This window comes from Microcaecilia unicolor, chromosome 3, assembly GCF_901765095.1.
Source record: "Microcaecilia unicolor chromosome 3, aMicUni1.1, whole genome shotgun sequence".
NCBI classification, from domain to species: domain Eukaryota; kingdom Metazoa; phylum Chordata; class Amphibia; order Gymnophiona; family Siphonopidae; genus Microcaecilia; species Microcaecilia unicolor.
In genome coordinates, this window is record NC_044033.1 from 199,291,925 (window position 1) to 199,319,389 (window position 27,465).

Here is a 27,465-nt window from a genome sequence, read left to right on the forward strand (position 1 = left end):
CAAGGCTCTCCAGATTTTACTCTTTTTATTCACTTCTATAGAGGTATTAGATGTCCTACCTTCCTTGGGGTTAATTATGTCTTTGTGACCTTTTATACTTGAATCTTGTTACCTCAGGCTTCTGCAGTCCTAAAATTGGGAATGGGAAATCCCCCAAGCTCCCCCCCCCCCCCCGGGTACTAACCCTGGTGGCCTTTCTAGCCAGCAGAAGATAAAGTCAAATATGGTTAAGGGGGTGGGAAGGTGCTGCTGTTTGTAAGGACCATGGGTAGACAGGGTTCTGCCCATTCATACTCTGTTTCTAATTTGGAGGCAATAGGAGATTGCTGCAGACCCTCCTCACATCCTGAGCAATTGATCTATCACAAAGATGCAGAGACTTCATCCCTGTCCTGCACTGGCCTGCGAACCAGTCCTGCCTGTGCTTCAATCATAACTCAGAATGCAGTGTCTCTTCTTGCATAAGAGTGTTGGCTTGACACCAGGCTTAAACCAGGTGAAGAGGGTTTCAGAGGCACCAAAAAGTAGTTGATTTGGTTTCCATACAAAAAGAAAGTCATTTGTCAATATTTTTCTGCAAATCAGAGATCCACTTAAATGTTAAACCAAGAGAAGGTGGCATGCATGCTGTTTTCTGCATTCCTTTCTCTACATAGGTGCCGACTGGACGGTCATTTGCTCGGTGTGTGTGCATGTTTTATAAGCGTATGGGCTAGGACTAGGGCAGATCCCTGTCCTAGTCTTTGCAGTGCCGGGATGGGAGGAGACAGACCTGGCGGGGGTAGAGCAGCTCTGCAGTTGTTGCAGCTGCTCAGGATCTTTCTCAGCGACCAGCAGCTGTTAGTACAGGCTGCCTGTGCTGGAGCAGCTGGAAGGGGGGCCGGGAAAGCAGTGCTTTTGAATTTGTGAATAAAATCCAGCCTGGGAGGGAGGCAGCAAAGAGACAGAAACCCCACCGATTAAAAAAAAAAGATACCCAAAAGAAACCCAGACATCAGCAGCTCAAGTAGAGCTAGAATTTACTGAAGGCAACATCTGGATTACAAAGCAAGGGTGAAGGGAGAGCTGGATCTCTGGAAGACCCCCTTCCCTAAAAAGAAAGACAGAAGAGACCCTCCCCCCAATCTCCTCACTTTGTCAAGTCCTAAAAAGAGGACCCCAGGCAATGAGTAAGCTGTGTGGGGAATGGGACCCTTTGCATGGGGGGGTGCAGATGCGGGTTCTGTCTTTGGGAAGGTATTCAACCCGCCTTGGAGAAATGTGGCTCGTCTGATCGGACCTCGGGGAATCTCCCTGTTTTCTCGTTTTGTTTTTGAATTCGGGTTGTTTTTTCCACTGGGGAAATCGGACTCTGCTGAGGATTAAAGGCGTGTGAGAATCTAGAGCTGTTCTTTCTTCCCACCGGAGCCGAGTAACAGACCTGGTAAGAAAGACATTTTTTTCTACTAATCCCCCCGACTCCTTTTGGCCGCAATTTAGAGGAAGGAATTAAACAGTGACTTTTATTCGGATTTAAATCCCGTTCTAGGAAAAGTAAGAGACTTCATCCTTTTGCGAAATCTAATCTGCAAATCCTTCTCCTTCAGAGAGTTTGGTCCGGTTTAACCCAGTACTGAAAACTTCCGAAAAGGTTTTTCCTAAGGTGATCCCCCGCCCCCCCCCCCCCAGACTCCATGTCAGAGCTTGCGTTATCTGGTCTCAGTGAAAGGCAGAAGGTGAACTTTCAGTAAGAAGGGCAAAAGTCACTTCTCATTCTCATACAGACTGTGTCATCTCGGGGGCAGACGCGAACTGATCCTGAAACCAGTTTCGGGGGGGGGGGGGGGGGATTGATAGCCTATTTTTAGATTGCTTGTGAGGTTAAGAGACTGGAGAAGATATGGTAGTGTTGGTAAGGCTGGGGGGCTTGAAGTCTGTGGAGGAAAAGTGGACTCAATTAGGTTGCTGTTTCTGAGCTGGCTGGGGAGGGGGCTGATGAATTGGGGGAAGGGAGTTGTGCTCCTTAGCCCTCCCATTCATATCAGACTGGAGGTATTTTTGGAAAGTTGGGTAAGACAGGAAGTGGAAAATGGCCTTTCTTTTCAAGAATAAAACCCTCATTGTCCAAAAGGGGATCTTTAGAGCTCGGAAGATGCAACGAGATCCGTGGGTCAGTCTTTTCTTTACTGACCTGTGGACTCGGCTGTGCCTTCCTCTAGAATAGCTTGGTAATAAATATTTTATATTGAATAACAGTACATTTTTTTGACTTGCTTCAGAAGGCAGAACCTACTTCTTCAGGTCACAAATGAACAAAAAAATAGATATCAGAATATGTAAGTGAAACAAAAGTGTCACAGGAAAAGGTAGAGATGGATGGGTGGCCAGAGGGTGACGAAGCAGTATCATTTTATTTATTAAGATTTATTTACCGCCTTTTTGAAGGAATTCACTCAAGGCGGTGTACAGTATTTTTATGGTTTATAATGGGATAGGAAACCCAGATGTCTGCTAAGACATCTTTTGATGATTTCACCTTAGTCCAATAAAAACAAAAGTATCCTTTTTGTTTGTTTTATTTCTATGTATTTATCTTTAAAGTGGGTAAACACTACAACTTTTGGTGTACCTGAATGTAACTCACCTTGAGCTACTACTGAAAAAGGGGTGAGGAAAATCTAAATAAATAATAACAACCTCGTCCGAGCTCAGCCCCAGGGGTTTTAAACCCCCTCTTTTGTGCCCGCCCCTCACAGCGGGGAGCACCTGCGAGGCGGGGTCCTGACCTCTCCCCCCTCCCGCTCGCTCCCCGCTGCTTAGGGCAAGCGTGCCCATTGGTGCATGGCGCCATGTTAATGTCGGCTCCGTGCATCGGGGGCACATCGCATCGCCTCGCTTATTCCACAGGAGGCTCCAGACCTGCCTAAGTCCAAAGACAGCAAACCTGCTGGAGGATTTTGGAGGGAAATAGATAAAAGACAGATCCGCCTAGGTTCCAATTCCACCTTAAATAGTATGCAGAACAGCTTCTACTCAATTTCCACAGCACCTATGCATGCCAGAGGCTGATTCAAACAGCTATGCACTCTGGATCCATTTGGCATCACATGGCCTGGGCCGATTCCCCTCCCTTCTGCTGCTGCCTCAGGATCCAGATCTGTCCGGCTTTCATCCTCCAGATCTGTTTGGCATGGCAGCTTTCTGGTCTCTTGTGGAAATTCTTATGTCTGTGTAAAAGTTGGATCCTCTAGTGGCTTTTAAGGTGGAAAATCACAAGATCCAGGGGATCCCATTTTGAGGTCCCCTCCCAAATTTCTACCCTGGGCACCAGCATTTCCTACACTGACCCTGCTGCTTATAGCGGTCCCTTATCCCCTTCTAGCCCATCTCCCTGCTCTCCATTCTGGTTTCTCCTAGGCAGGGAGAGGGTGAAGGGACACTAAAGCCACAACTTTGTTAAATCCCCTTTTAATGTTATAAATGTAATATAATGAGATGGCTGTACTGCCATCCTCCTCTACATACGGAGAGGGTTATGTGGCAACTGAAGTAAAGTTGTTCTCAGCCTGACCTTCCAGATGCAAGTGCTTAGCAAAAGCTTTGTGTTGATCTTGTGTGTGTGTGTGCACCTGCTTTGGGGGGGGGGGGGGGTGCTGAGGTGACATCCTTTGTCTTCTCTCCTTTGCATCCAGTCATTTTAGAGTCACAAGGTGATCAGGATCAGGCTGGATGCCCCCTTGCCCTGATGGTCCAGTTTCTAAGGTAAGGGGAGTTTACAAGTTTCAGAATACAGTCAGTTGTTGGGGGGGGGGGGGGGGGACGACACAACCAGGCTTGGATTCTGCTGCTTCTTTTCAAATGGTGAAATCCAGGCTGCATCAGTTTTCTCTTGTTGACTTGGCATCATTTTGAAACTCCATTCTCACTCCAGCCTCGACACTTTCCAGGGAGGACAGTTCTCAAAAGCTGGATGACAAATGCAGAAAGACCACGCATTGGCTTTCGCTCCGTGCATGAACAGAACCTCAGCTGCAGAAATTCCACATTCATTTTTCATAGATTAATATTCCCAATTTAAAATGATTACTTACTGCAAAAAGAATCACCATACTGGGTTCTTTTTCTTTTGGGGGGTTGATGTTCAGATGGTGGTGGTGAGCATTTTTTTTTTTTTTAGCTGCCGGATATCAATGCCAGGCCCTGTCCAGACATCTGCATTGACTATCTGGGTTTATGCAGCTGGTTATCTGTTATGTGGTTAAGTGCAATATTCAGCATTTAAGCAACACCACATAAAGATAAGATTGACTTTTACATGGTCCAGTTTGGCCGCTAAACTTAGAATATCAGCACTTAACCACATTAAGTGTCAACGCCACCCCTGGACCACCAAGAAAATAGCCAGTTTTGAGTTTAGCAGTCTATCATTTATCAGTTTTACTATACAGACTCTCTTGCAAGGCAAACCAGAACAGTTTACAATAACTTAAGTATCATACATACAACATAATACCTAAAGGACATCCATAAAATGATAGGAAAGTAAAGGCAAGCAGTGCATTCAAATTAAAGAGAACATACAATTCTAAAATAAAAATAAAATCAATCCACATTTCTACGTTACAGGATGTCAATCAGGTCTCACATTTTGCTGAATGTCAAATGCCACCGAATACCAGTGGGTAGCCTCAAACAAATGATTTAACAGACCAGGAGTTGTCTAATATGCTAGTGATTGTACTCACAGACCTGGCATCTATGTCCATGAGTCCTGTGAGGGTACAGACCATGTACATTCAAATCTTAGAGTAAAGCTAGCCAGTAAGGGGGGGGTGTGTGATATAGAAAAGAAGTGAAAGTGGGGGGAGAGGATTTTGTAGTGTAGCGGATCTCGACCCAATCCTCAGGGCACAGCCAGCCAGCAAGGTTTTCAGGATATCTACAATGAATATGCATGAGGTGGATTTGCAATGCATTTTCATAGTGGATATCCTGAAAACCTGACTGGCTGTGTCTTGAGGACTGAGTTAAGAACTCCTGTGCTAGTCTCTGCATGTAAGGTGGGGGGAGGGGCACCTAGAACAGCTTGACCTCTTCCTGTGGGCATGGGTTCTGATTAATCGACTATCCACCCAACAAACCCACAGTAACATAGTAGATGACGGCAGAAAAAGACCTGTACGGTCCATCCAGTCTGCCCAACAAGACAACTCATATGTGCTACTTTTTGTGTATACCCTACTTTGATTTGTACTACTACTACTACTTAACATTTCTAGAGCGCTACTAGGGTTACGCAGCACTGTACAGATTAACATAAATTGAACATAAAGGACAGTCCCTGCTCCAAGGAGCTTACAATCTAAAGGGCGAAATGTCAAGTAGGGACAGTCCAGGTATCCTGAATAGAGGTATGATGGTTAGGTGCTGAAGGCGACATTGAAGAGGTGGGCTTTGAGCAAGGCTTTGAAGATGGGCAGGGAGGGGGCCTGGCGTATGGGCTCAGGGAGTTTATTTGTACCTGTGCTCTTCAGGGCACAGACCGTATAAGTCTGCCTAGCACTATCCCCGCCTCCCAACCACCAGCCCCGCCTCCCACCACCGGCTCTGGCACAGACCGTATAAGTCTGCCCAGCACTATCCCTGCCTCCCAACCACAAGTCCCGCCTCCCACCACCGGCTCTGGCAGACCGTATAAGTCTGCCCAGCAATATCCCCGCCTCCCAACCACCAGCCCCGCCTCCCGACCTCTTTGGATGGGATTTTGCTGTATGAAATTTTCCAGTCTTGCCTGCCCTCTTGTCAAACCCAGCTGGAACCCCAGTGGAACACATTCTGACTTGTTTTTTCTTTGTGAAGTCTGAATGACACAAAGATAAAACCCATCAGCACTTCATCCACTTGTATGCAGTGGGGTAAAACCAGGGTTGGGTCACCCTGTTCTGGTCATCCTCTCTGGGGGAGAAGTCAGTCAGCAGGGTAATCACCTCCCCCTCTCCCGTCACAACAGTGTGCTGACTTGGCTACAGTACTGAGTGTTTCCCAACTCGTTCCTGCTCCTCTGGGTATTTCATTGAGTGAGCAGTAACGGTCGTACTGACACAACACACAGTTCAACTTCCCCAATAAGCACTGCCTCCCTCAGCTTCTTTTTCTCCTTCCCTTCCATTTCTCACTTCTCATGCTTTTCTTCCCTCAGCCCTTACACTTGCTTTCCCTGTGCCTTTTTTCTCCAGTGGTCTGCTCTTACTTGCCCCCACTGAACCCCTGTTGGGACGTGTGTGGCAGGGAAGAACCCACCTGGGTAAATATTCAACTGAATGTTTTTTGGTGGTAGGACAGGGTAGAAAATGTCAGGAGGGAAGAAGAGAGGTGTTATTGTCTTTTGTGTTTGTAACTTGAAGAATTAAAAGGCAATCTTTCCTTCTTTGCAATACAGGGGTTGGGAATGATTGGCCCAGTAGCATTTAGCAGTCTGGAAGCTTTGTCACTGGTTTGAAATTTGATGCCACCATGCACAAGTGTGTTATAGAGAAGCACTGTACTGTGCACAGACACACACTATCACATGCATTCACATATACTGTCACACACTCTCTTCCACATGCACAGACTTACTGTCACACTTGTATGTACTCATAAAGCTACACTCACAGTACATGTACAGACATACTTTCACAATTCACAAACTCTGTCACACTCATGTACACACACTATTACACATATACGTACACACTCACAACCTCACACTGATCTCTGTTATCACAGTCACATGCACTTACACTTCTACACACACACTGTTACATACTCATGTGCACTCATACACAAAGTAACTTTCACACGCCTACACATAGCACACAGATCAGCCTTTATACACACATAAACTTGCACAAAAAAGGCAAAGGCCAAAACCAATAGAGAGAGAGAGAGAGAGCCTGGCAGAATTAAAAGATGTTCTTGCCTCTCCAGCTGTGGAAACTCAAAAGAGTAAAACCTTTCTTCCCAAGGGCCATGTTTCGGAACCTGGTACAGTCAATGGTACTAAGTCACCTGGACTATTGCAATGCACTTTATGCTAGCTGTAAAGAACAGACCATCAAAAAACTTCAAACAGCCCAAAATATCGCAGCCAGACTCATATTTGGGAAAACAAAATATGAAAGTGCAAAACCCCTAAGAAAGAAATTACACTGGCTCCCACTCAAAGAACGTATTGCATTCAAAATCTGCACGACTGTTCATAAAATCATTTACGGTGATGCCCCGACCTACATGCTGGACCTTGTGGACCTGCCACCCAGAAATGCTAAGAGATCTTCCCACACCTTTCTTAACCTACACTTCCCCAGCTGTAAAGGACTAAAATACAAACTAACACACGCGACCAGCTTTTCTTACATAAGCATGCAACTGTGGAATTCACTTCCAACTCACCTGCGAACAATCAATGAATTAACGAACTTCCGCAAATCCCTGAAGACTTACCTCTTTAACAAAGCCTACCACGAGATCCCTTAACTAACTATAACACAACACCTACCCAACTTTATTCAGAATGTATCTTTTCACTGCTTGACCAAATCCTCTTGTCTTACTTGACTTCTTTGTAACACCAATTGTATTCTCAAATCTAGTATAGCGATGCTATAACAGGTCTTTGTAAGCCACATTGAGCCTGCAAATAGGTGGAAAAATGTGGGATACAAGTGCAATCAAACATATAAATGGCAAGTGACCGACTCACCTGCAAATGCGCAGTAGAGACTGCCCTCTCTGTCCTACCCTTGCGTCAAGACTTGATGACGTCAGAGGGCGGAACAGAGAGGGAAACGGAGTCGGACTGTCGGATGCTGCCGCTGGAGCCTGGAAACGAACATCGCGCGCACCAACCTCCACTCTCCCACCCCATTCCCACCACCGCTCCCACCCCCCTCCGTATCGGGCCCCCTGCACTGACCTGACAGTGCCTCTCACCTCCGTGTGGAAGCGCTGCAGGCAGCCCGGCACGGAGGGGGGAGGGAGCGGTGGCGAGGAGGGTAGCTGGAAATCTCGCCCATTTTAATGGGCTTAACGGCTAGTAAATAAATAAATAAATAAATAAATAAAGCTTGTAGAGATAAGGGACATTTTTTTCAGCTTTATTTTTATTTAGTCATTTTTCATAGCCATACATAATCAATACCATCAAAAACAATTCCACCATCAGGTGTATAAGGGACATTTTTAGGTCCCTTTTACTGTCCTGCTCACCATGGAGAATTCCAGCTTTCTCTACAAACAATCGTCCCCATTATTGGTAGGAAAGCGCTGGAGCTGTAAATTCATTTGGAAGGATTCAGGAAATGTTCTATTGCTCTCTTCCACAAATTAGTTTTTTTTCTGTGTATGTGTGTCTGTTCTGTCCTCTGAATCTCAATTGAGATAAATCTCCTTACTGCACTGAAGAAATATCAGCTCATGCTTTTGAATTATAATTAGAGCTGTACCGAATAGCATATTTTACTATTCGTCCGAATGAAAAATATTATTCAGCCAAATACGAATAATGGGCATTGAGCTTTAACATAAGCACACAACTGTGGAACGCATTACCAAAAACCTTGAAATCTATGTACGACCACCTAAACTTCCGGAAAACACTAAAAACCAACCTGTTTAAAAAGGCATACCCTACCGATCCAACATAAAATGAAGATACATACTTATAGCAGGTATTCTCCAAGGACAGCAGGCTCAATATTCTGACTGATGGGTCGTCCGCGACGGCCCAGGAGACCGGAAGAAACTTCAGAAGTATAGGAAACTTCTCAAATGCTCTGTTGTGCGGGCCGACTCACCGTGCATGCGCGAGCGGCTTCCCCCCGCGACGCAAACGTGCAGTGCTCAGTTTAATAAAAAGCAAAACAATATAAGTGGAACATCTCCAACGCGGAGGAGGGAGGGTTGTCAGAATATTGAGCCTGCTGTCCTCGGAGAATACCTGCTACAGGTATGTATCTTCATTTTCTCCGAGGACAAACACATGAACCGTGGAAGCCATGTGCCCTAAAAGTCTCAACATCTGCCGAGCTGTGATCTGTTGAGACGCTTGAGCCAAGGACACTAGGGCCAGGAGATTGTATGCCCTTGCCTGGGGAAGATAAGCTTGAGACGTCCTTGTGTCCAACAGAGCTCCAATGAACTCCAATTTCTGTACTGGGACAAGGTGGGACTTGGGATAATTGATTACAAACCCCAGTAGCTCCAGCAGTCGAATAGTCATCCGCATGGACTGTAAAGCCCCTGCCTCCGAGGTGCTCTTCACCAGCCAATCGTCGAGATAAGGGAACACATGCACTCCCAGTCGGCGTAGCGATGCTGCGACAACTGCCAGGCACTTTGTGAAAACCCTGGGCGCAGACGCGAGACCAAAGGGCAGTACACAGTACTGAAAGTGCCGAGTTCCCAACCGAAATCGAAGATACTTCCTGTGAGCTGGGAGTATCGAGATGTGGGTATAGGCGTCCTTTAAGTCCAGAGAGCATAGCCAATCGTTTTCCTGAATCATGGGAAGAAGGGTGCCCAGGGAAACCATCCAGAACTTTTCTCGGACTAGGAATTTGTTCAGGACCCTTAGGTCTAGGATGGGACGCATCCCCCATTTTCTTTTGCACAAGGAAGTACCTGGAATAGAATCCCAGCCCTTCTTCCCCTGGTGGAACGGGTTCGACCGCATTGGCCTTTAGAAGGGCGGAGAGTTCCTCTGCAAGTACCTGCTTGTGCTGGGAGCTGAAGGATTGAGCTCCCGGTGGGCAATTTGGAGGCTTGGATACCAGATTGAGTGTGTATCCTAACCGGACTATTTGAAGAACCCACTTGTCGGAGGTTATAAGAGGCCACTTTTGGTGAAAAATATCAACCTCCCCCCGACAGGCAAGCCGCCCAGTACGGACACTTTTACTGTGGCTATGCTGCACTGGAGCCAGTCAAAAGCCCGTCCCTTGCTTTTGCTGGGGAGCCCTAGGGGCCTTAGGCGCACGGCGTTGACGAGAACGCGCATGCTGGAACTGAGCCTGAACCGGCTGTCGAGAAGCAGGAATGTACCTACACCTATTATAGGAATAGGGAGCACTCCTCTTCACTCCAAAAAACCTCCTAGAAGAGGAGGCAGTAGCAGAAGACGTCTGGCGGGAGAGAGAATCCATGGTGTCATGATGCTTTTTTATCTGATCAACCATGTCCTCTACTTTTTCTTCAAAATGATTATCCCCCTGGCAAGGAACATCCGCCATTCGCTGCTGGATCTTCTGATCTGCACATCACTATACCTTGAGCAGCTACTCGGGATGCTACATCAAAAGTGTCGTAAGACCCCCTGGCCAGGAATTTGCGACACACCTTCTGCTGCCTGACCACCTGGTGAAAAGGTTCAACAAGCTCCGGAGGAAGTGCTTCAACTAAACTGGACAGTTGCCTCACCGAGTTCCGCAAGTGGATGCTCATGTAGAGCTGTTATGTTTGGATCTTGGCAGTGAGCATAGCGGCCTGATACGTCCTCCTCCCAAAAGAATCCAAGGTCCTAGACTCTCTGCCTGGGGGTGCCGAGGCATAGTCTCTGGTACTCTTGGCCCTTCTGAGAGCAGAGTCCATGGAATCGTGAGGAAGGGCCTTCACTATTACAGGCTCTCCATGGACTCTGTACTGGGACTCGGACTTCTTGGGGACCACTGGATTAGAAAAAGGGCAAGACCAATTCCGTATCAGCACTTCCCGGAGTGTATTATGCAGAGGGGACGTTGCAACCTCAGCAGGTGGAGAAGGATAATCCAGGGCCTCGAGCATCTCAGACCTGGGCTCATCCACAACCTCCATAGGGAATAGAATGTCATTAGACATTTCCCACACAAAGGATGAGAAAGAAAGACTCTCAGATGGAGATATCCTAGTTTCAATTGGTGGAGTAGGATCAGAGGGAAGCCCACACGACTCTTCCTCCGAAAAGTACCTGGGGTCCTCGTCCTCTTCCCACGAGCGCTCCTCATCGGTGTCAGACAAAAGCTCCCTAAGAGCAGCCCGAACCCGAGCCTGTCTTGACATCGAAAATCGACGATCTCGTGGGGGGTGTCGAGAAGTCGACCCCTGTCTAAACTCCAGCAAAGCTTCCTCCACCGACATCGAGGGGGAATCGACCCGGGTGGCAGCCAACGCCGGTACCGAGGGCGGAGACCTCCTCACAGGTGATGGCCCAGATGCCGCCTCAGCAGTCGGTATGGAAGGAGCAAGTACCCCGATACCGAGGCACACTGGCGAAGCAACCCCTCCAGGAGCTCTGGAAGAAGGGCCCGGATGCGCTTGTCGAGAGCTTGCATCGGAAAAGGCTGTGGGGTCAGTGCAGAAGTCGGTGCCAGAAGCGGAGGGGGTTCGGGAGCTGGTACCAGGCTGCCAGATGACCGACGCGTTGGCACCTCTTGTATGGAGAGTGAGCAGTCCTCCCGGCGCTGACGCTTCTCGGGTGCCGACGGCCTCGGCTCCCCGGAGCACTTGGTACAGTGCATGGAAGGAGATTGATGACGGTGCTTCCTCGCTTTCGCTCGACGCCCGTCATCGAGACTCCTCGGTGCCGACGAGGACGTGGAACCCTCACGTCTCCTCGGGGCCGGGTCTGACGAAGGGCGGTCCCGGGGGGGCCTGCATAGCAATAGGCCTCGAGACAGGTGGAGACCTGCTCGATGCCTCACTGCTCCCAGCATGTTGTGGTCCTTCGGCAGCCATTATCTGAACTCCCGATGTCAATGCTTCCCTTGACGCCGATACCGCTGACCTCGGTACCGATGTTGATGCTGATGTCGAAGGACCGGACCGATCTGGAAAAAGTTTTTCACGCTGAGCCTCTCGAGCCACTTGGGTCCATTTTTTCATCAATTTGCAGAGCTTACAAGAAGCTGGCAGATGGTCAGGCCCAAGACACTGGAGACACCACGCGTGAGGGTTGGTACCAGAATGGTCCGGTTGCACCGAGTACAACGCTTGAAGCCGCTGGGTGTCCTCGATGACACGGAGGGAAAAACGGCGGTTGCGAAATCAAAGGGCTCAATGGTGCCAAGAAAAAAGGGCACAAAAGAAGGAAGAACAGCTCGACCGAGCAGCCTAAAGGCGGCCGTGTCGAAAGGAAACTTGAAAGAGGAAGATGAGAACTAATAAAATAAAGGAAAAAGGGATTTTTTTTTACTAAGTTAGATTGAAAAAGAAGGAAAAATGAGTCAAAAAAGAGGGCGAAAAAACGCCAAAACAGTTCTCCTGAGCTGAAAAATAGGGGAACATTCAAACAACAACTTTTCTGATTGTGGATAGAAAAGAACTGAACACAGCACGTTTGCATCGCGGGCGGGAAGCTGCTCGCGCATGCGCGGTGAGTCGGCCCATGTGACGGAGCGTTCAAGAAGTTTCCTATACTTTTGAAGTTTCTTCCGGTCTCCTGGGCTGTCGCGGACGACGACCCATCACTCAGAATATTGAGCCTGCTTGTCCTCGGAGAAATGCCTGATCTCTGCAACACAACAAAACTAAAGTAATAATGGACAAAACTCAACTCTTCCGTTGTATGATTCCCTAATGTGGCTGTGCCACATGAACTTTATCTTACCACAACATCACTTTGTATTTGTTTACACCGGAGTCTTCAAATGCCTCTCCGGTACTATGTAAGCCACATTGAGCCTACAAATAGGTGGGAAAATGTGGGATACAAATGTAACAAATAAATAAAATAAATAATAAAATAAACATAATAATAAAATAAACAATATGTAAAATTATAGATCAAGTGTTTATTTCAGTAGGATTTAGCATAGTAGAGCCCTGAATAATTTGTGTTTGAATTTAAATCACTATTTGGCCGAATACGAATAATGTATTCAGGGCACTATTTGGGGCAGAATCAAATCGAATACAAATATTCTGTACAGCCTTAATTATAATCCCCCTCGTCTCTTTCCCCCAGTAAACTCCCCTTTGCATGGAGACATGTCAAAGTTCTTTGTTGACACTTGTTTATTTTTTTGTTTTGTTTAGTTCAAACATTTTATTTATTTTATATAATTGACAAATAAAAAACCAAAACATTATCTAAATTGTTCATTATGAATCAGAATACATGGTTCACAGACATAACAAAGAACAATGAGAACAAAAACAATACTTATTAAGAAAATACAGTTGATGCTCGTTGAAGGAACCCTGTCTTAGGTCAGCTACTAAGAAGGAAGTTATGGCAAACAAATTTGTAACAAATTATTTAAAATCTCTATATGTTTGCAATTTTTCAACAATTTTTAGTGAGAAATTCCTGAATCCTTGATATAACCAAAACAGATGTACACATTTTTGGAACAATTACAAGTTTAGCATAGGTTTCAATCGTATACTTCTCCCTCTCAATACCACTTCTCCTTCTCAGTACTAAATATAAGGCAAGTAAGTCCACCTCTTCCCTTTCCAAAAGGCGAACACATTCTAATTGGTGCAGTAACATGATCTCATCTATAAGATCTATTCAACCTGCAAAGCGCCTCTCCTGACACATCAGTTCTTAAGAAATGGACACCATGACCCTGACTGTGGGGAAAAACCTGAAATGATGTCACAGCCTAATTTTGAGAAGCCTTCTGTACCACACTGGGAACTTCTGAGAGCTGTATTTACCCATGCAGCCAACCTTGAGAGACAGGAGTGTCACAGAGTGAAGTGGCCTGGATGGGAGTTGTGTAACTAAGTTTTTCACTTACTGGGGGACTTCAGCTGAGCAGAAGAACGGTGGTTAATTCAAGCTTCCACTTCACAGACTGTTCAGAGCTGATTGCAGGAGGGAGATTTACGTTTATTAAAAACTTGATATACCGCCTTTCAAAATAAAATTTGAGGCCAGTCCTGAATTTCTGCCAATGCTCCTGCCCCAGTGCACTCTGGTACCCACAGCACTGCTTTTGAATGTGATAATAATTTCACCATGCATTAGGATGTATGTTCAAAACAAGGACTGCTCACAAAATATCTGTTACGCAGCTGGGTTACCTGGCAGCTCTTGCGTCAGTTTATAAGCTGCAATATTTCTTTTTGCCCATGTAAAAATGATTCACGAGGTTAGCTGCACTTATGCAGGTGTTGCTTCTTCTCCTGCACCCTGATCTTGCAGGCAAGTGATTTTATTGTTTCAAATATTAGTCAGACCAGCATTTGTTGTGGTCTCCCTCTACAAGACAAAAGACCATTATTATCGCAAGCAGCAGAAGCCACACCACTGCCACACTGATGTCAGACAAAACATACTGAGCTAATGTTGCTGGACTACAGGAGAAAATTGCAGGCCACAGCACGGTGATGGAAAATGAAATGGGAGAAGTGGGGGAGAAAGGAGGCAGAGCAGACAGCGCTTGCATGGTTTCACTCAAGGAATAGTTAATCTCTGGAACTCGTTGACATTGCTGGTAACAGCGGTTTGCATACCTGGGTTTAAAAAAAGTTTGGACACGTTCCTGGAGGAAAAGTCCATAATCTGCTATTAAGATAGTCATAGGGGAAGCCACTGCTTATTCCTGGGTTCAGTAGCATGAAATCTTCTTACTATTTAGGATTTTGTCAGGTACTTGTAACCTGGATTGGACGCTGTTGGAAGCCAGATACTGGGCTACCCTTTGGTCTGGCCCAGGATGGCCATTCTTATGTTCTGCTTGTCCAGCAATACTTGTGGCCATTAGAACTCCAGCTACATCGACTCCAGGTCTGGAGACGAGTTAATGGATGCCATCAGTAGGGACTGGACCTGTACGGCTCTCAGTAGCTAACTGCTAGAGGAAAACCGGAGTCCAGTGTGCTGATGCACTTTTGAAAGAACAAACAAAAAAAAGAATGTGGTGTACGTTGGCTTTATCCATGAACAAGCAGGATAAAGCAGCCACACTCAGTTGACATCATCACCTGATCCTAGGACAGAATTCAGAAGTCTTTTTGGTGCTAAGTGCCCCCCTCCCCCAGTCTGTCTTTTCTTGTCTGTCGTCAAGGTCAGATGGATTTGCTTCCGTTTATCAATATTTTGCCTTTATGTAGGACAGCACATAAGAACCCAGTTTCAAGAACCGCCTGCAATGTTGCCGTAACATGGCCCTGTCAGGACATGCACTGCGGGTGAACTTAAGTGCCTTAAGTCTAACCATGATGTCCGAGCTCGCAGGTGTCATCAAGAACACATAAATCCTGAAGTCTCATCGTAAATTAGCAGTGACACACCTCTGCAGCTGTCCCTTCTGATTCCAGGAGGCCACCACTAACTTCTCCAGGCTGTTGCATCTTTGAAGTAACCAAACATAACTTTTTTCCTTTTTTATTTCATTTTATATGGACTTTCCAGCCCAGACAGAGGCCCTCTCCCTCCCCTGCTTGGCAGATGACAGTGCAACATTAAGTACACTGTGTAGCAAAAATTGATAGGAAAATTCACAGTTGTCAGCTAGAGGGAACCCTGAATCAGACCAGAGCTTTCAGAAATAAGGCAGCCCTGAGCCATGATCACAAGATAAGAGATGCAACAGAGAATATGAAGGTGACTCACCGTCTGCTTTGTCCCACACATAGGTTACGTGGAACTTAAGCAATTATTATTTTCCATTTCTCTATCCATCATTTCGGCAAAAGTTTCCTTTGAGCAGCCAGTAAACAGACTTTGAAGGAGGAACTTACAGACAAATGTCTTTGGCTGGAAAAGCTTTTAAGGCTCTGTTCTGATGCTACAAGATTCTAGCTTTCATATTAGGAGTCATCACCAGGGGAAAGGATTTAGGTGCCATCATGAACAGTATGCTGATATCTTCTGTTTAGTGTGTGGTGGTACCCAAAAAAGCAAATAAAATGTTAGGAACTAATAGGAAAGGAATAAAGAATAAATCAAAAAAATATTGTAATGCCTCTGTATTGCTGTAAGGTGAAACTGCACCTTGAGTATTGTGTGCAATTCTGGTCACTGCATCTCAAAAAAGAGATATGATGGAACCAAAAAAGGGGTAGAGATGTGTGACCAAAATGATGAAGGGGATGGAAGGATTCTCACATGAGGAAAGGCTCAAGAGGTTAGGGCTGAGAGGAGATATGATAGTTTAAAAATGTAAACATAAATTGACTGTTTACTCTTTCAAAAAGTACAATGATTGGGGTTACTCCATGAAGTTATGAAGTAGCACATTTAAACCAAATTGGAGGACTTATTTTTTCACTCACAGGCAGATGATCAAAAGCAAATGCCAGCGCTAGAGGCTGCTAGCGCCATACTAGTGCCGGCATTTGCTACCGCCCCATGATGAGAGCCCTCGAACGCGTGAAACAACGTGCTCGAGGGCTCTTTGTGCAAGTAGCATGCTAAACAGGGCTTAGTGCATTCATTGCTACTGATCAGCGGTTAGCGTGCCAAAATTTGGGTCGCTGGCCACGGCAAACCCTATGCCAGCTCCAAGCTGGCGTTAGGGTTTGCAGATCATTGGGGAGGAATGGTGAGCCCTGTCCAGCATGCAGTTGCATGCTGGCAGGCCCCCGTTCCCCCTCAAAGCAAACCTGCCAACAGGGGGCTGGAGATCCGGCGGACCTCCGGTCCCCCCCCCCAGGTTCATGGGGCTACAGACCATATAAGGGAATCACTCCCTTATATGGTCTGTAGCCCCGCCCAGCACATCCCAGGAGGGGCTGGGTGCCGCCATTTTGTGGCGGCGTCAACCCAAGGAAGAGGAGGGAGGCAGGCTACCTCCCTCCTCCAACTAAGGTAGGGGGGCTGGGAGGGGGTTCTTTATAACGGCCACTTTTTAAGCGGCCACTGGACCACCAGAGACCATTTTCTGGGGGGTTGGGGGAGGGCTGGAGACCCACCGGATCTCCAGCCCTCCCTGAACTTGGGGGGATGGGATCGTCTGGGGGACTGGAGGTCCGCCAGACCTCCAGCCCCTATTGCTTGGGGCAGGGGTAGTCAGGGCCTGGTGGTCCCATGGTCCTCCAGCCCCTGTATTTGACAGGTTTGGGCTTTTGACAGCCCAGACCTGTCAAACAAGTGCGGGAGGATTGCCCACACTTCTACCCCATGATCAGAGATAATTGCGCTGCTTAAATTTGCACGCATTATCTCTGATCATAGGTCTAATAGTGCCCCGTGCTGTTCCAGCGCTAGTTTAGAGCACTGTTTGGAACAGCGTGGGGCTTTTGTTCATCTGCCTGTCAGTGTATAGTTAAGCTCTGGAACTCATTGCCAGAACAAATGGTAAAAGCAGTTGATGTAGCTGGGTTTAAAAAAAAGGTTTGGACAAGTTCTTGGAGGAAAAGTCTCTAAACTGTTATTAAGGTAGACCTGGGGAAAGCCACTGCTTATCCCTGTGATGTTGGTAGCATGGGATTCTGCCAAATACGTATGACCTGGACTGGTCACTGGGCTAGATGAACTTGGTCTGATCCAGTACAGCAACTCTTATGTTCTAATCAGAGTGACCTGACAGCATCCAACCCCCTCTCAGAGCCATTCAGATGTGACTAATGTCACCAGAGCAGTCAGCACAGTCACTGACATAACCAAGACACTCTGATGGCAGGACAGTCCAACCACAAGCAACACTGAGCAAGGTGACAATTCTGTTCAGATACAGAGAAAGGAGAGTCCCTCCTTTGTACAGCTTACACTCCAGTCAACAGACTAACACAGAAGGCAGGCATCTTTACCTTTAACAGTCTGAGGGAGAGACACAGTCGAGGTCCATTAGATGTAAGGAGAAGAAAAGATGATAAAGGGAAAATGATATATACGCTTTCTGGGGGTAGAAGGGGCCTCCCTCTTTCCTTTCCAAGAAGCCAGGAAGGAGGGGGGGGGGGGAGGTGTGGAATAGGTCTCATAGTGGCTGGATCAGAGCTGAAATATCAGAAAAGGGCTTTGCGTCGATCTGCATCATTGCCCCTGAATTTCTTGCAGCTGAGAGATTTATGCTGTTGTGATTACTGTGTTGATAGCTATACACTTCAGGAAATGGATTTTATTACTGTGAGCAAATGCACCCCCCCCCCAGATTCCGGAGCGGGGGTCTGGACCTATGGGACCACAGAATTTTATATACATAGAAAAGAGAGGGTGAATGGGAACGAAGGCAGACAGAGATGTGTTTTTCTTGTGGTCTCCCAAGCAATAGGAAGCCAAGAGCACAATCCAGATGTGATCTGAGGCATCTGTAGCCCCTGTGGGAAAAGCCTTAGCTGCACTCACATCTGTTCTCCACTGCTTCCTTCTTCCCCACAAACATTTTTTTTTTTAATTCAAATGTGACTGAAGAAAGAGGGGCAATTACTAAGGATTTTCTTATTTTTAAAGTGGTGGTGGTGGGGGTTTTGTTGTTCTCTTCCTCATCTTCCACTCAGTTTGAACTCGGTCTCTCCCTCCTCATTTTTGCACCCACACATAACACTGAAGAGGAATGTGCTTGACAGGAGGCCACAGTTCATAATACCCTCCAGGACCTGGTTATATGTACACCACCTTGTGTGTGACCACTAGATGCCGCTTTTGCACAAGTGTTCTGACTGCCCTCCCTTATACTGCCACAGCATCTCTGACTCCTTGTGACCTTGGGCAAGTCACTTAGCCTCCATTGTCTTAGGAGGCTAAGGTGACAGAAAAATACCTAGTGTACTTGAATGTAACTCATAGTAACATAGTAAATAATGGTAGATAAAGACCATTATGGTTCATCTAGTCTGCCCAGTAATGGCCAGAGTTGTATCTGCTACTGAGAGGGACAGACAGCTTTCCTAATTTGTATTTTTTTTTTTTGGTTTATTGTTGAGAAGCAGAGATTAATGTGGTTGACAGAAGAGAGGCAGCAATCCAGAACAAAATACAAGTTTCAAACTAGTACTGCTTTCCTGTTGTCTTCACTCCATTTTTTGAGGCTTCAGCTGAGCAGGTTCTCAGGTTAAGGGGATATTTGGAGCCCCCTACTGGTAGGGTGAGATGGGCTGTGATAAAATAGCTGACCTGTAGAACTAGGGAGTTTTTTCTGTCCCTGCATCTCTTCCAGCCTTTATATAGAGAGAGGAAGTTGGAACAGTGTATAGTCCCCCTAATAGAGAGAAAACACATTTGGAGGCTCAGTTTCCATATCCCCTCCGTGGGGAAAAGCTATTGAAAAGGAAGTGGAGGCAAAAGAGAGCTGCTTTAATTGGGACACATTTACCATATGATAGCGAAAATAATGCAATATTTTCAATAGAGATGAGCATGGAAAATCACTTTAATCAATTTCCTGGTGTTTTAGTGCATACTCACACCAATCAAACAGTTTAGCACTGCTGTACAGACAAAAACAAACATTTTGTCATTTTTTCCGGGGTCACCTCAGATGACAAATGGCATGCTGACTTGACTGCTTTGTCAGTTGAAACCCACAGAACCTCCCTGATGTTTAATGAGAGAACATCTTAGCCCCCTGTAATTGGGTTTTTTTTTTAAATACTGGGCTGAGTGATAGATTAAATGCCTTTTGCATCAACAAAACCGTCAACCCAAAAGTAGAGGAGAAAGCTCCTTCTGCTAATGGTAAAACAAGAGACATGTAAGTTACATTAGCCAGAGCTGGTAAGAAAAAAAAATCTCCAAGCTTAATAAACAAGCTTGCATTTAAATATACAATTATTTTCTTTCCTCTACTGAAAAGGCTAATTTCTGTGTCTGGCTGGGGGAACAAGGATGTATTTGTACCATTTTTACAAAGAAAATAGTTATGGAAACACTTTATTATTTTTCTGCTGTGAAGCAAACAGAGCAGTGAAGACAAAAACAGTGAAGTAACTCCTCTAAGACAATCAAAAAATACCTTCTAAGTGTCTATCTCAGCTTAATTTCACACATGGAAGAGAACTGGAAATATAAAAAAAACAAGTGCTCCAGAATCATTTTCTTACTTATAAAGCAAAGTTACTCACCTGTAGCAGGTGTTCTTCGAGGACAGCAGGCCAAGTATTCTCTCAGCTCCGATGGAGCCCAGTGCGGACTAGGGAGACTAATGTAGAATCTTCTAGCAGCATGCCACTGTGCATGCCCTGGTGCCTTCCCACCTGATGTGTGAGCTCAGGTCCCTCAGTCATGTAAAATAGGTACAGAATACAACTTCAAGGGGAGGTGGGAAGGTATTTTAGAATACTTGTTCTGCTGTCCTTGGAGAACACCTGCTACAGGTGAATACTTTTGCTTTCTCCAAGGACAAGCAGGCCAGTTGTATTCACACAGCTACCAGGCTCACTGAAAACAATAATGCTAAGACAACAGGGACTTGAAAAGTTGAGGCCTCAAAGTCAATTAACCTGAAACTATTTACTTACTAGTTGTGAAGGTGAAGCCTGGAACCAAAGAATACTGTGCCTAGGAGGGTGGAGTCAGATTATACACACCGAACAAATTCTGCAGGACTGCCTGACTGAACCAGCTGTCATGTCAGGTATCCTGCTCAAGGCAGTAATGAGATGTGAATATGTGGACAGAATGATCACGTGGCAGCTTTGCAAATCTCCTCTATGGCGGCTGACCTCAAGTGGGCTACCGAAGTAGCCCTGGCTCTGACATTATGAGCCTTGACATGAGTCAGCCCAGCTTGGGCATAATTAGAAAAGGCTAAGGATCGCTTGCAATCTAAGGTATGTAGTACACTCTCACCAGGATGGGCATGCGGTTTTGGGAAAAATGTTGGCAGAACAATTTCTTGATTAAGATAGAACTCTGACATTACCATACGAATGAACTTGTTGTGTTGTGTGTGCAGAGAACTATTGTAGAGAAACTTAGTGTAAGGTGGATCAGCTACTAGGGCCTGAAGCTCACTGATTCTGCGAGCTGAAGTGACCACCACCAAAAACACAACTTTCCAGGTCAAATAATTCAGATGACAGGAATCAAGTGGATCAAAAGGAGCTTTCATCAGTTGGATGAGGACAACGTTGAGATCCCATGACACAATTGGAGGTTTGACAGAGGGCTTTGTCAATAGCAAACCTCTCATGAAGTGAACCAACTAGAGGATGTACAGAGATGGGCTTACCTCCTACATGGTGATGATGAGCACTAATTGTACTTAGATAAACCCTTACAGTTGTTTTTCAAACCAGGCTCACAGAGGTGCAGGAGGTATTCAAGCAGTTTTGTGTAAGGCAAGTGAGAGGATCTAAGGTCTTGACCTCACACCAGATGGCAACACATCTTAGTGGAGTCTTTCCTGGAAGCCAGCAAGATGCAAGAGACTCCCTCCGGCAAACCTAAGAATTCAAATTCCATGCTCTCAACATCCAACCCGTGAGGGCCAGGGATTGGAGGCTGGGATTTAGAAGGGATCCCTCATTTTATGTGATGAGGGTCGGAAATTATTCCAATCTACACGGATCTTTGGAGGAAAATTCTAGAAGAGGAAACCAGATTGCCTCAGCCAATAAGGAGCAATTAGGATCATAATTTACTGGTCTTGCTTGAGTTTCAGCAAAGTCTTCTCTATGAGAGGTACTGGAGGATACGCATATAGAAGACCCTTCCCCCAATGTATAAGAAAGGACTTTGTTGTTGAGATGAGTGGCAAAAATATCCACTGAGGGGATGGGTGCCTCACTCTCGTAAGATCATGTGGGCTACGCCCATGTTGAGAGACCACTCGTGTGGCTGTTCGGTCTGTCTGCTAGGCAGTTGTCCTTTCCTGCAAGGTATGTGGATTGGAGGACCATTCTGTGAAGGAGGGCCCACTGCCACATCCTCACTGCTTCCTGACATAAGGGGTATGATCTCTTACCCCCTACTTGTTCACATAGAACATTGCAACCTGGTTGTGTTTGAATGTGGATAATTTGGTTCTGTAGCTGATCTCTGAAAGCCTTTAGAGCGTTCCAAATGGCCCTCAGCTCGAGGAAGTTGATATGGAGATCTGTTTCCTGAGCAGACCAAGTTCCTTGGGTGTGAAGTCTATTCACATGAGCTTCCCATCCCAGGTTGGATGCATCTACTGTTACCACCTTCTGAGGAAATGGAATTTGAAATGGTAGTCCCACAGTCGTGGGTCTCTTTATGGTATCCTATACAATACTAGTAAGGAAGATGCGGGGGGCAGCAAGGCTGAGGATTAAGTGCAGGGAGAGGTTAAGTGACTTTTCCAGACGGTAGCGGATGGTGACATTCCTGAATGACCTCTTGAAAGGGCAGTGCTATGACAGACACTTTGTCTCTTTATGAAGACATATTGTAACTGGAACTTCCTGTGATGGGGTGACAGAAGGAAGGGTGATGTGGAGCACTCAGAGAGACTAGTTGGGAGCAGCTCTAAGGTTCTGCCTGCTTCACCTCCTTTTCTGCCAAGAAAATAATATCACCAGACGGTACCCTCTTCAAATAGACCATGCTGAGAGGTATGTAATAAGAGCGTTATTTAATATCAAGGAACTGGGGAGGTAATGGGTATTACAGCACACTACTACCAATTATAGGGTTTTTCAACCTTATTATTCAGGCTCTGAGCAGACGTCTAATGAGCAGCTTCTGCTGGGTGACAGAGGGAGGAGCTGCTGTGCTATATTTAGATTTATGAGATGGCCTGTTATTTCAGCCGCAGAGGGAGTGATGAGACGGGGGGGGGGGGGGGGGGGGGGGGGGGTGGAGTGGAAGTGCAGACTTCCCAGTGCTGCAAAACCCAAAGGATGGCTGTCAGTGCAGAGAATCTAACCTTAATCTTGACATTTATAACCTGCTTGATCCCCACAAAGGTCCAAAGCGATATACAATGTGATGGAAATAACAGAATTATACAATAAAAAATGACAATAACAATGTATATTATATCATTGATCTGAAATTCTTCAAGTACATTTTAAAACATTTACAAAACAATAAGCAAGAGGAATGTTGCCTTACACCCAGTCAGTGGCGTAGCCACAGGTGGGCCGTGGCCCATCCATTTAGGGCTCAGGCCCACCCAACAGCAGCACATATTTAGTACTAGCTAGTGGGGATCCCAAGTTTACCAGCTGAAGACCTCCCCCTGATGGGGCTGAAAACACTGCTCTCCACTTCAGCAGTCTAAGCTTCCTAAGCTGCTGATACTGGCCTCATTGCATTGGGGGGGGGGGGGGGGGGAGGAGAACACTTGGTGCCCACCCACTTCTTGACTAGGCCCACCCAAAATCTGCTGTCTGGCTACGCCCCTGCACTCAGTGGTAGGTCATTCCAAAAGGAGACAGCCTGGTATGAAAAAGAACTCAAAGAAATTTCCACCCAAAGTGAGAATATGGTAGATTGGGCTCTGTGCCCTTGCCTGGTGCCAGTTCTGATAAGGTTCATAAATATCAGAAACTTCCTTGCACCCTATCACCAAACCATAGATAACTATATTGGAAGACAGTTCTAAAAATGGAGACTTAGGAGTGACAGGCTTTGTTTCCCTGTGTCTATCCCCTGAATCCCCTACCCTCACTTCACCTCACTGATTACATCTCTGTAAACTCTTGATGTCTACTCTCTTGGCCTTTAATCTATTTTTTTAATCACTTCCTTCACTCATTTCAGTACCAAAATGAAGAAAAAAATAGAATAAGTGATAATGTTGTTTGTATAACATCTAGATAGAGATGCATGTGTGCTCTGGCCTGACAGTGCACAAGCTGTTAGTAAGTTTCCTTCTTTTTCAGTTTATGAAAATCTGCTCTGCAGTCTTTCTGGTTCCCAATTTACATGAGGTTGGACTGAAAGATGTACGTGCCTCAGAAATGTGTTCTGTTTCTCTGAGAGACATAATTAGGTTTGTATTTACAGGTTTCCATTAAAAGAAAGATATTGCCTGTGGCCTGCTTATTAACCTTTTATTTCAAGCCTGATAAAGAAAAAACCCCTAACATTTTGCTTTCTTTTAAAAAATGCAGCTGAAATTTTCAGAGTAGCTCTCCTGATCATTATCACTTCCTTGTCTTGGATTAATCTCTGGTGTGGGTTGCTTAATGTACTTGGCTCTGTCTGTGGAGATTAGAATCAGGCTTCAGTCTCAGATGCATCTAACTCTCAAAAATAGGAATGTGCAGAGCAAATGGGAACTTGTTGGATACCTTCCCCAACACAAAAGGCAGGGCTGGCCCAAACATTAGGCAGGACTAAGTAGTCACCTAGGGCAGCAGCTTCTGAGGGCAATAAAGAGAAGCTGCAGTTACAATAGAACAATTGATACCCGACAGCTAGACAATCTCAAAGAAACAGAGGGTACACTTAGCAACAATAAGGGGTGGTATGGGGGTGATCATTACCATTGGGGGGCCCCAACTGTGTGTGTATGGGGGGGGGGGAGATTACATAAGACACTTAACACCTCTGCACCAGCCCTAAGAAAAGGGGCTCTTTATCTTTCTGAAACCGGACTCGATTATCCCTTAGCAGACGGTGTTTTGTTCTAGGTCTTTTCTGTGGCTTTTTGGCAGATGAGAGAAGCACATCTGGAAAAACAATACTGATGCTCAGATCATTACATACACTCTTCCCAAACAAAAAAGAGCAGCAATCTAAACCTTGAGGGAATTTAATATGAACCTGTGATCAATCTCCTGCAGGAAGGCTAAAATGGATGGCACTGGTGCACACTGGGTCGACAATTTGTACTTCTGACATACACTCAAAGACATGCTACATGACCCCTTGTGAGTTTTATGAAGTGTAGCTATGATTATGCTGTATTCTGCAAGTATGTACTCTAAACTGCTTAGCTGCATATAGTTATGCGATCAGCAGTAAATCAACTGTATATTTATTTATACATTAGGATTTATTTACCGCCTTTTTGAAGGAATTCACTCAAGGCGGTGTACAGTAAGAATAGGTCAAACATGAGCAGTAGGCGATTACTGCAGTAAAAAACATTCAAATAACAATACAAAGTATGGTATGGTATACTACTTACAGTGTCAACACAATAGGTAATTAATAGTTTATAGTGAATGGTAAAACAAAGATGTAACATATAGATAGGTAAGACAGTAGGAAGAGTTAGAAAGTAAGGCAACTGATTTAAAGAAACTTGCACATGAGTACGGAGAGACAGTGGCGTTCCTAGGGTGGCTGACACCCGGGGCGGATCGCCGATGTGCCCCCCCCCCGGGTACAGTGCAACCCCCCACCCCCCCGGCGAAAGGACACCCCCCCCCGGGTGCACCCCCCCCGAGCGGCGTGCACCCGGGGCGGACTGCCCCCCCCCCCCTTGGTATGTTACTGCGGAGAGATGGTTAAATATTATCTCAGCTAGGGTAGGAGTGGATAAACATGTCCTGATGCAGTATATGCAGCCCAAGTCACTCCTTGTGTCTGTGAGTGAGACTAGCAAGTTAGTTACTTCCTCCATTAAAAGCCTGGTTGAAGAGCCAAGCTTTCAACTAATAGAAATAGAAAACAGTTGTTGTCAAAAGCTAACTAGAGGCTCCAGCAGAAAGGGAAGTGCAAGTATTTCAAAACTTTTCTTTAACATAATGAACTCCTTATCCACCTGTCCAGACAGATTATCTAATGTTTTTTTATTACTCTTGTGCTGTTGGGTGAAGAAAGAGGTGTCTACAACTTCTGAACAGCCTTCAGATAAATTTCAAGTTACTTTATGACTCATAAAGTAACTTGAAATTTATCTGAAGGCTGTTCAGAAGTTGTAGACACCTCTTTCTTCACCCAACAGCACAAGAGTAATGAGTGTTCGAGTAAACGGACTATGAGTCAGCCTCCTCCTGGACTCATCTCAGCCTCCAACTCTGTATGTGACCTCAGGGCGGGCCACTTTCTCTCTCTGTACCTTGGTTCTAATCCCTGGCTCTGTCACCAACTCTCTGCATATGACTTCAGGGTGTGTCACTTTCTCTCCCTGTACCTCAGTTATAATCATAGTAACATAGTAGATGACGGCAGAAGAAGACCTGCACGGTCCATCCAGTCTGCCCAACAAGACAACTCATATGTGCTACTTTTTGTTTATACCCTACTTTGATTTGTACCTGTGCTCTTCAGGGCACAGACCGTATAAGTCTGCCCAGCACTATCCCCGCCTCCCAACCACCAGCCCCGCCTCCCACCACCGGCTCTGGCACAGACCATATAAGTCTGCCCAGCACTATCCCTGCCTCCCAACCACCAGTCCCGCCTCCCACCACCGGCTCTGGCACAGACCGTATAAGTCTGCCCAGCACGATCCCCGCCTCCCAACCACCAGCCCCACCTCCCGATCTCGACTAAGCTCCTGAGGATCCATTCCTTCGGCACAGGATTCCTTTATGCTTATCCCACGCATGTTTGAATTCCATTACCGTTTTCATTTCCACCACCTCCCGCGGGAGGGCATTCCAAGCGTCCACTACTCTCTCCGTGAAAAAATACTTCCTGACATTTTTTTTGAGTCTGCCCCCCTTCAATCTCATTTCATGTCCTTTCGTTCTACCGCCTTCGCATCTCCGGAAAAGGTTCGTTTGTGGATTAATACCTTTCAAATATTTGAATGTCTGTATCATATCACCCCTGTTTCTCATTTCCTCCAGAGTATACATGTTTAGTTCAGCAAGTCTCTCCTCATACGTCTTGTAATGCAAATCCCATACCATTCTCGTAGCTTTTCTTTGCACCGCTTCAATTCTTTTTACATCCTTAGCAAGATACGGCCTCCAAAACTGAACACAATACTCCAGGTGGGGCCTCACCAACGACTTATACAGGGGCATCAACACCCCCTTTCTTCTGCTGGTCACACCTCTCTCTATACAGCCTAGCAACCTTCTAGCTATGGCCACCGCCTTGTCACACTGTTTTGTCGCCTTCAAATCCTCAGATACTATCACCCCAAGATCCCTCTCCCCGTCCGTACCTATCAGACTCTCCCCACCTAACACCCAATCCCTCCCGTGGATTTCTATTCCCTAAGTGCATCACTTTGCATTTCTTCGCATTGAAATTTAATTGCCAAACCTTAGACCTAGGCTCTCTGTGTTTGACCTCAGGAGAATCACTGTATCTCCCTGTGTCTCAGTTCTAATTCCCAGTTTGGTCATTAATGCTGTCAGGTTACATGGTGCTGTGGATAATAAGGTGTGAGGCTTCTGTGTCCCTGCCTCAAAGAGTCTGGGTTAGTCAGAGAGCAAGGAACATTAGCATGGCTTGATTTGTTTAGGGAATTTTTATACCACTTCCCTGGAAACAAGTGGTTTATAAACCATATGAAAAATAACATACAAACGAATAGATAAATGAAAAGCAGTTACACAGTTAGTGGTGAATAAAGGGAACCAAGCTGGCGGTCTTCAGGTTTGCATCTTTGTGGTCTAACCACCGTCTTATGCAGGCTTAAGAATAAAATCTTCATAACAACTATCAACATTGCTCTGAGTAAGCACAATTGGACTAGATGATTCTCTGCTGAGGTAATCTGCACAATAAGGTTTTACTGATTCGAGTGCCAGCCTGTC

The 27,465-nt window shown here is 45.8% G+C and overlaps 1 protein-coding gene across 3 annotated transcripts in view; it reads left to right on the forward strand.

Annotated features, from left to right (window-relative positions):
• Positions 1-787: 787 nt before the first annotated feature.
• S1PR2 (sphingosine-1-phosphate receptor 2) overlaps positions 788-27,465 on the forward strand; it is a 33,793-nt gene continuing 7,115 nt past the window's right edge. The window contains exons 1-2 of one of the 3 annotated variants that reach the window (XM_030197085.1): positions 788-1,423; positions 23,680-23,789. The gene's annotated coding sequence lies outside the window, so the exon portion shown is untranslated. Of the gene's footprint in view, positions 1,424-3,721; positions 3,742-23,679; positions 23,790-27,465 lie in introns of those variants that run through there. The other 2 variants (XM_030197084.1, XM_030197086.1) reach the window with 2 other exon arrangements.